The 9,088-nt window shown below is 37.8% G+C and overlaps 1 long non-coding RNA gene across 1 annotated transcript in view; it reads left to right on the forward strand.

Annotated features, from left to right (window-relative positions):
* LOC107628313 overlaps nucleotides 6,009-9,088 on the forward strand; it is a 3,767-nt gene continuing 687 nt past the window's right edge. Inside the window, exons 1-2 of the long non-coding RNA XR_001617706.2 lie at nucleotides 6,009-6,625; nucleotides 6,713-6,874. This is a non-coding gene — a long non-coding RNA (uncharacterized LOC107628313). The remainder of the gene's footprint in view (nucleotides 6,626-6,712; nucleotides 6,875-9,088) is intronic.

The raw sequence follows: 9,088 nt of genomic DNA on the forward strand, positions 1-9,088 counted from the left end.
AAAATCATCCACAAAAACTTCCATACAGTCCTCAATAAGATCAGAGAAAAGACTCATCATGCACCTTCGGAAGGTAGCTGGTGCATTGCACAAGCCAAAGGGCATTCTCTTGTAAGCATAAGTCCCAAAAGGACATGTAAAAGTGGTCTTTTCCTGATCCTCGGGAGCTATATGAATTTGGAAATAACTTGTGTAACCATCTAAAAAGAAATAATGTGATTTACCTGACAGGCGATCCAGCATTTGATCAATGAATGGAAGAGGATAGTGATCCTTACGAGTGGCCTGGTTGAGGCGACTGTAATCAATGCAGACCCTCCAAGCGTTCTATACTCTGGTTGCTATGAGCTCTTCATGCTCATTCTTCACTGTAGTGACTCCAGACTTCTTGGAGACCGCTTGTATTGGGCTTACCCATTCACTGTCTGAAATGGGATAGATGATGTCTGCCTCCAGTAGTCTGGTCACTTCCTTCTTGACAACCTCTAAGATAGTGGGGTTCAGTCTTCTCTGGAGTTGACGAACGGGCCTTGCTCCCTCTTCTAAAAATATTCTATGCTCACATACTTGAGGGTTGATGCCTACTATGTCTGCCAAACTCCAACCAATTGCCTTCTTGTGCCTCCTCAGCACACTAACTAACTGCTCTTCCTGTTGAGAAGTGAGTTCCCTTGCAATGATAACTGGAAGGGGTTTTAATTCTAACTTCTGATCATGGTCAGGCTCTGGGTTGTCTGGAGCTGGCAACAATGGTAAAGCACTGTCATTGTCCTCTGAGAATGTCCCTACACTTGGACCTTGTCCTATGTACTTCTCTTCAAATTCCTCCTGGTGAACTTCAGCCACGGTTTCATCTATAATGTCACACTGGAGGATAGAATGATCCTCCGGAGGATGCTTCATAACTCCATTCAGATTGAAGATTACTACTCGGCCATCTATTTCAAAAGAGTATGTTCCTGAAAAAGCATCTAATTTGAACTTCGAGGTCTTCAGGAATGGTCTTTCGAGTAGGATTGATGATGGCTTCTCTGAGTCATTTTGGAGCATCTCCAGGATATAAAAATTAGTGGGAAACGTGAGCCCCTTAATGCCAACTAATACATCTTTAGCAACTCCGGCCACTATAATAATGCTTTTATCTGCTAACACAAAACGAGTTGCCGACCTTTTTAAGGGAGGGAGCCTCAAAATATCATATATAGACAAAGGCATTATACTCATACATGCTCCTAAATCACACATGCAGTCAGAAAATACCACACCACCAATAGTACAATTAACCATACATGGACCTGGGTCACTACACTTTTCAGGTAAACCTCCCATTAAAGCAAATATGGAACTACCTAAAGGAATAGTTTCTAATTCATTAATTTTGTCTTTATGTATACATAAATCTTTTAGAAACTTTGCATATTTAGGTACCTATTGAATAACATCAAAAAGAGGAACAGTTACCTCAACCTTTTTTGAATATCTCTACCATTTTGGGATCAGGTTCCGGGTGCTTCCTGGGCTTCCTTGCAAGTTGTGGAAATGGAATGGGAGTGGTGTCTTCTGCAGTATCTGCGCCCTGTGGTGCTTCCTCCTGTGGCTGAATTTCTTCTTTTTCAGCTATGTCCTGTATGTCCTCTTCCTCTTCAACATCTTCTATTTCCACTACCTCTTCAGCTGAGGCATTTTCTGGTGGGCTTGGCTCCTCCTGATTCCTCTCTTGCAGTGTGGTTCCGGACCTTAGGGTGATAGCATTAATGCCACCCTTTGGATTGGGTAATGGTTGAGAGGGGATTCCACTGGAGCTCAAGGGCTGGTTATTGGAGTTATTCATTGATCCAATCTGTGAGACAAGGGCTTGCAAAGTAGAGTTCAGACCATTTAGTGTAGCATAAAGGTTATTTTCCATGGTCTGTTGTCTCTGATCAATAGATTGTAGTAAGTCATCATTAGAAGATGAGGAAGGATAAGTAATTTGAGAGGTCTGCTGTTGGGTATTCTATGGTCCTTGGGATTGCCTCAGGTGAGGTGCTCTGTAGGGATGGTTCTGGTTCTGCTGCCTGTTGTTATTATTATTCCACCTCTGATTTTCCTGATTGTCTCTGCCTCCTCTGTTGTTGTTGTCCCTCTAATTCTGGTTAGAATTGTCCTGCCATCCATGGCTGTAATTGCCACCTTGATTGTACCCTTTGTTGGGGGCGGTCATAGAAGTTATGAGTGGCTGCCACGGTGTTGTCTTCCTGTTGGAGCTGCGGATATTCATCATTATAATGGATATAATCAGCACAGATTCTGTAAACTCTCTGTGGGACTAACTGTTGGCTTTGCTATGGTGGAGAAGGTTGAGCTTGCTGAACTTGTTGTTGATTCAATTGCATCTGCTTCAGCAAGTTGGTCATTTCACAGATACTCTGAGTTAGAGCAGCAGTCTCTTTGCTAGAGGATACTTCTGCAACGGCTTTTGAACGGCCTTGTTTCTGCCTGTGATTCTGAGTGGATTCAGCTAAGTCGCTGATCAATTGCCATGCCTCATCAGTGGTCTTGTACTTTTTCATAGACCCATTGCTAGCACTTTCCAATGTGGTCTTATCTTGGGGCCTCATGCCCTATGTGACGTAACCGAGTAACACTATCTTGTCAATCATATGATGGGGGCATACTTCCAGAAGATTATTGAAGCACTCCCAGTATTCATAGAGAGTCTCAGATTCGTCCTGAACAATTGATGAGCGGATAATTTATACGCTTTTTGGCATTGTTTTTAGTATGTTTTTAGTATATTTTAATTAGTTTTTATTATATTTTTGTTAGTTTTTAAATAAAAATCACTCTTCTAGACTTTACTATGAGTTTGTGTATTTTTCTGTGATTTCAGATATTTTCTGGCTGAAATTGAGGGACCTAAGCAAAAATCTGATTCAAAGGCTGAAAAAGGACTGCAGATGCTGTTGGATTCTGACCTCCCTGCACTCAAAGTAGATTTTCTGGAGCTACAGAAGCCCAATTGGCGCGCTCTCAATTGCGTTGGAAAGTAGACATCCTGGGCTTTCCAGCAATATATAATAGTCTATACTTTTCCCGAGATTTGATGGCTCAAATAGGCGTTTCAAGTCAGCTCAAGAATTCTGGCGTTTAACTCCAAAACTGGCACAAAAGCTGGAGTTAAACGCCCAAACTGGCACAAAAGTTGGCGTTTAACTCCAAGAAAAGTCTCTACACATGGAAGCTTCAATACTCAGCCCAAGCACACACCAAGTGGGCCCGGAAGAAGATTTCTGCATTAATTACTCATTTCTGTAACCCTAGGCTACTAGTTTTTTTATAAATAGGACCTTTTGCTATTGTATTTTCATACTATTGATCTTTGATAAGTCTTGTGCTATCTTAGACACGTTTGGAGGCTGGTCTCACGGCCATGCCTAGACCTTGTTCTTATGTACTTTCAACAGTGGAGTTTCTACACACCATAGATTAAGGTGTGGAGCTCTGCTGTTCTTCATGAATTAATACAATTACTATTGTTTTTCTATTCAACTCAAGTCTATTTCTTCTCCAAGATATTCATTCGTTCTTCAGCTTGATGGATGTGATGATCCGTGACACTCATCATTATTCTCACCTATGAACATGTGCCTGACAACCACCTCTGTTCTACTAGCAATGGCTTGAATGCGTATCTCTTGGGTTTCTAATCTAAGATTGGAACCTTCGTGGTATAGGCTAGAATTATTGGCAGCCATTCCTGAGATCCGAAAAGTCTAAACCTTGTCTGTGGTATTCCAAGTAGGATCTGGGAAGGGATGACTGTGACGAGCTTCAAACTCGCGATTGTGGGGTGTGCGACAGAAGCAAAAGGATCAATGGATCCTATTCCGACATGATCGAGAACCGACAGCTGATTAGCCGATGTTGTGACAGAGCATCAGGACCATTTTCACTGAGAGGACGGGATGTAGCCATTGACAACGGTGATGCCCAACATAAAGCTTGCCATGGAAAGGAAAAATTTATAAAACCATAAAAATCAAAAATATTTTATGTTTCTTGTTTGAGTCTAGTGTCTAATTTTAAGTTTGGTGTCAATTGCATGTTTTTATTCTTCTTGCATTTTCCGAATACATGCAATATGTTCTTCATTGATCTTCAAGTTGTTCTTGATAATTTCAGTGCTCTGATCTTTAAATTCTCTTGTTTTGTGTGTTTTATTGTTTCTCATATGCATTCTCAATTTGTTAGTGTCTCTTATATGAAAATTTTTAAGTTTGGTATCCTGCATGCATTGTTTGATTTGAGTTTCCTAAGATTAGTTGTATTTTGATTGTTTCTCATCATTAAAAATTCAAAAATATTTTCAAAATTGTGTCTTTTCAAGTCAATAATACAGAGAGTTGAAGATTCAGAACATTCAGCAGAGGAATCAAACCGAAAAAGCTGGGCGTTCAAAACGCCCAGTGAAGAAGGAAAACTGGCATTTAAACGCCAGCCAGGGTACCTGGCTGGGCGTTTAACGCCCAAAAAGGTAGAGATTTGGGCGTGAAACACCAGAATGGGTACCATTCTGGGCGTTTAACGCCAGGATGACACTAGAGGGAAGATTTTGTTTTTAATTCACATTTTTTTCAAGTTTTCATAATTTTTCAAAATCAAATCTTTTTCAAATCATATCTTTTCAATCATATCTCTTTCAAAATCAATTTCTTTCCATTTTATATTTATTTTTACTATTTTCAAAAATCCTTGCTTCAATTCAAGATTTACTTCAAAAATTTTCAAGTTGTTACTTGCCTATTAAGAAATGATCAAACTTTAAAGTTTAGAATCATATCTTTTAATTTTTTGTTAGTCAAGTAATCAACTTTGATTTTAAAAACTTTCTTTTTCTAAATTGATTTTCAATCATATCTTTTCAATCATATCTTTTTAATTTCTAATTTCAAAATCTTTTTCAAAAATCACTTTATTTCTTTCCCAATCTAAATTTTCGAAAATCTCAATCAAATTTTCAAAATTTCTTTTAATTATTTCAAAATATTTTACTTTAATTTTCGAAAATTCTTTCCCTCTTCTCACATCCTTCTATTTAAGGGACTAATACTCCTCCTCAAGGTGCAATTCGAACCCTATTTCTTTAATAAGTTCGAATTCTCTCATCTCTACCTCCTCCTTCTATTCTTCTTTTCCTCTGACACCTCAAGAAATCTCTATACTGTGACATAGAGAATTCCATACTTTCTTGTTCTCTTCTCTTTCATATGAGCAGGAACAAAGATAAAGGCATACTTGTTCAAGCTGATCCTGAACCTGAAAGGACCTTAAAGAGAAAGCTAAGAGAAGCTAAAGAACAATTCTCTTTAGAGGGCCTAAGAGAGCTTTTCAAGGAAGAAGAAACCATGGCAGCCAAAAACAACAATGCCAACAATGCAAGGAATGTGCTTGGTGACTTTACTGCACCTACTCCCGACTTCTATGGGAGAAGCATCTCAATCCCTGCCATTGGAGAAAACAACTTTGAGCTTAAGCCTCAATTAGTTTCTCTAATGCAACAGAATTTCAAGTTTCATGGACTTCCATTGGAAGATCCTCATCAGTTCTTAGATGAATTCTTGCAAATCTGTGATACTGTCAAGACCAATGGGGTTGACCCTGAAGTCTACAGACTTATGCTTTTTCCTTTTGCTGTAAGAGACAGAGCTAGGACATGGTTGGACTCACAACCTAAAGAAAGTGAACTCTTGGAAAAAGCTAGTCAATGCCTTCTTGGCAAAGTTCTTTCCACCTCAAAAATTGAGCAAGCTTAGAGTGGAAGTGTAACATCCCGCATTTTTTAAAATCTAAATATAAATAAATTGTGATTTTATCTTGTTAAGTTTAAATTTTGTAATTTTAGAATTAAATTCCTAATTAAAAACTTAATTTTACCCTAAATTCACAAAACACACGCACAAACAGAATGGGAAAGAAAGGAAATAGGGGAGCTCGAGGGGGGAAAACAGAAAGGGAAAAGAAAGGAAGGGGAAAGAGGGAAGATGGGGAAAACGGAGAATAGGAAGGGAGACAGAGGACGAGGGAGAAGAAGAGAGGGGGAAGAACAACGCTATGGAGCTTGGCGCCGCTGCCGAGCTGCTGTCGCAGAGAAGAAAGGGAGAGGCGAACGTGACCCACGGAGGAGAGGAAGGAGTTGCCGTCAAGCCACGCCCTGTTGCCTTGTTCGTGTATCGCCGTTGTTGTTCGCTGAGGGTGAGACGCGAAGAGAAGATGCTAACCTGCACCATCGTGCCTCACTATCTTCGTCGAGCCTTCATCATTGTCGCTCCCTATTCCCGTTGCCATCAGGGTTTGTTGCCACTGCCATTAAGAGTGACGCAGCAGAGGAGGAGTCGTTCCTCTTCCGCCGCCGTCGCCGGAGACCTTGGTTGCTACTGTTCATATGGGTGAGTTCGTTGTTTCCTAGTTACCGGAGTCACTGTCTATGAATCTTTTGTTGCTTTAGAATGACCTTGTCCCTATCTTTAATGTTCCTGAGTACACTATAGTTGTTGGAATCATTACAGCTGGAACTTGTCACCGGGGGAGAGAAGCGGCTGCACCATCCTATTCATTTTGACATTGAACCTCTATTCCTAACCCTGTAATGCTCTTGCTCTTGTTCTATTTGGTATTTTGTTTCTCTATTATGTTCTTATTTTAATTACGATAGCCAATATCTCTGTTTTAGTATTATGGTGTTATGCTGAAATTGCCGAAATTGCCGTTGCTGCGAGCGTAACCAGAATTGATGCTGCTGCCGCCGTCTTGGTTGCGTTGAAATCGCCGCTGCAGTTGCCAGTTTAGACTAAGCAGGGATTGTTGCGTTAAACTATGCGATTGCGACATCGAGGTAGGGGGTTTAAAATGATTTTAATTTAGGAATGCCTACAAGGTTTATTGAATAACTGCAAATAGATTTAATATCTGTGAGTAATTGATTGACTATGTGAATATTGAATTGTGGCTGAAATTGTGATTGGAATGGTTGAGATTGTTATTTGGAATTGTTGATTAGTGATATTGATTGATTATGTGGATTGGGATTTGTTTGATGACTAATTGTTGAGAATTTCTAAATTTTAATGGGTTATGTTGGATTTGTTGCCGTTGAGCTATTATTTCATATATTGTAATGTTAGTGAACTTGGTTGGTGGTTGATTTGGAGTTGGTTTTGAGGGGTATTGAAGGGTTGGATTTTGAATACAAAATGGTTTGCTGAAAATTAGGTTCTCTTGAAATTAAACGGCAACTTTGAAAGTGAATCAGTGGCTTTATAGTGACTAAAATGATGAGAATTTAAATTTTAAGTAAATTATATTAAGTGTGATTATTAAGATTTAATTTTGAAGGTTTTATATTAACTGGAACATTAGTTATGATTTTTCAAAGTTAAGTCGTGAATCTGATTTTCTGCACTACTTTAAATGAAATTAGAAACTTTGAAAATCTATAACTAATTCTATGATGATCGGATTTGTAAGGGACTAAGTCTGGATTAAGTCTGGGAATATAGGGAGTTGGACTGGTGAATTTGAGACTTTTTCATTAAGTTTATGATTTATGGTAAATTTTTGAATTGGGGATGTCAAATCTGGTTTTCTGCAGAACGTTTAACACAACAGCAACTTGTTTCTTCTATTGGAATTTCTCCAGTTTGAATTTTGGAATGGAACCAATTTTAAATGAAACTTTGGTCCTAATACTTTAATTTCATAAAAATTTAGAATTGTTAGAGTTGTAGTTTTAAATATTTGGGTTTTCAAAGAAAGATGTATTATGCAATAAAAGTCAGGTTTTGTTTTCTAAGTCAGTAACTTTGAGGCTTTATAATTTTTAATTCTGGAATGATATTGAGATGAAATCAATTGGAGGTGAAAGTTGAGTATGTTTAGTATATATGATTCAAATTTCAGGGTTTTTTATGTTTTAATAAGTGAGTTATGGGACTTGGAAGAGGTTGTGTTCAATGATTTGTAAAACAGAATTCTGCAGAAAATTACCTAACTTTCAAGCTATGTAACTCCTTCATTAAAAATGGTATGACCCTGGAACTAATTGAGAAAGATATTTGGATGAGTTATGTGTAACCACATTAATTTTGAAGGTAGTTGGATTTAATTTGGATTTTATATGAAATTTCAAATGTTGTATGCTGCTGCTGTCTTCTGGTTTTAAAACACTGCAGAATAGTCACGGTTTTACTTATATTCCCAAAGCTAGAGTCAGCGAAAAATTATGATTTTTAGTTTGATAGAAAGCTTAATCCGAGACGGTCACATGGATATAAAATTTGCGTGATTCCGAATTCATTTGATATTTTAAAAACAAAATGGAAATCAGGCTGCCAGGTTGTGTTGACAATTATTTTGGACATGGAATTTAAGAAATAGATTTTCTATACTATTATCAAATATTTTTGAGAATATATATTGTTGTGGCAACTGCTGAAAGAGACTGATGAAATGTTGAGAAAGAAGAAACCCGTAAGGGTGGCTAAGTCCTATTTTTAAAGGAGATTATATCCAAATTTTTATAAAAGTAAAAGGATAATCAAAATGAATACTTGAGACTTGTTTAACAATAATAACTTTACTGATTCTTTTGAGAAAATATATTTGGTTTATAAAGTTGCTAACAAGGACATGGGTTTTGTCCCGCTTGCATATTTACAATTACAAAAGAGTAAAGAGATAAAGAGAAAAAGAGTAATATAGATACAGATGAAAGAGTATTCAGAGAAAAGTAAAGAGATACAGAGAATAGAGCAATTAGAGTAGAGTAAAAACATGCAGAGAAAAGAGAAACCAGAGTAGAGTAAAGAGATATTTGTATATTTATATATATTAGTTGCTTGATGCAACCCAGAGCTATATTTAATATATATTAGTTGCTTAATGCAACCCAGAGCCTCTGTAAGGAAACTAAGTTACCTACAGCCATTTTCCGCTTCCCCAGAGCATAGCAGAGTATATATATATTTCCTGCAGTAAGCAAAGGCTGTCTCAAATGAGCGGCTATTATCATATGCGCATTTATTTAGGAACGGAAAATCGTATTCGAGAA

The sequence above is a fragment of the Arachis ipaensis genome, chromosome B02, assembly GCF_000816755.2.
Source record: "Arachis ipaensis cultivar K30076 chromosome B02, Araip1.1, whole genome shotgun sequence".
Taxonomy (NCBI): Eukaryota; Viridiplantae; Streptophyta; class Magnoliopsida; order Fabales; family Fabaceae; genus Arachis; species Arachis ipaensis.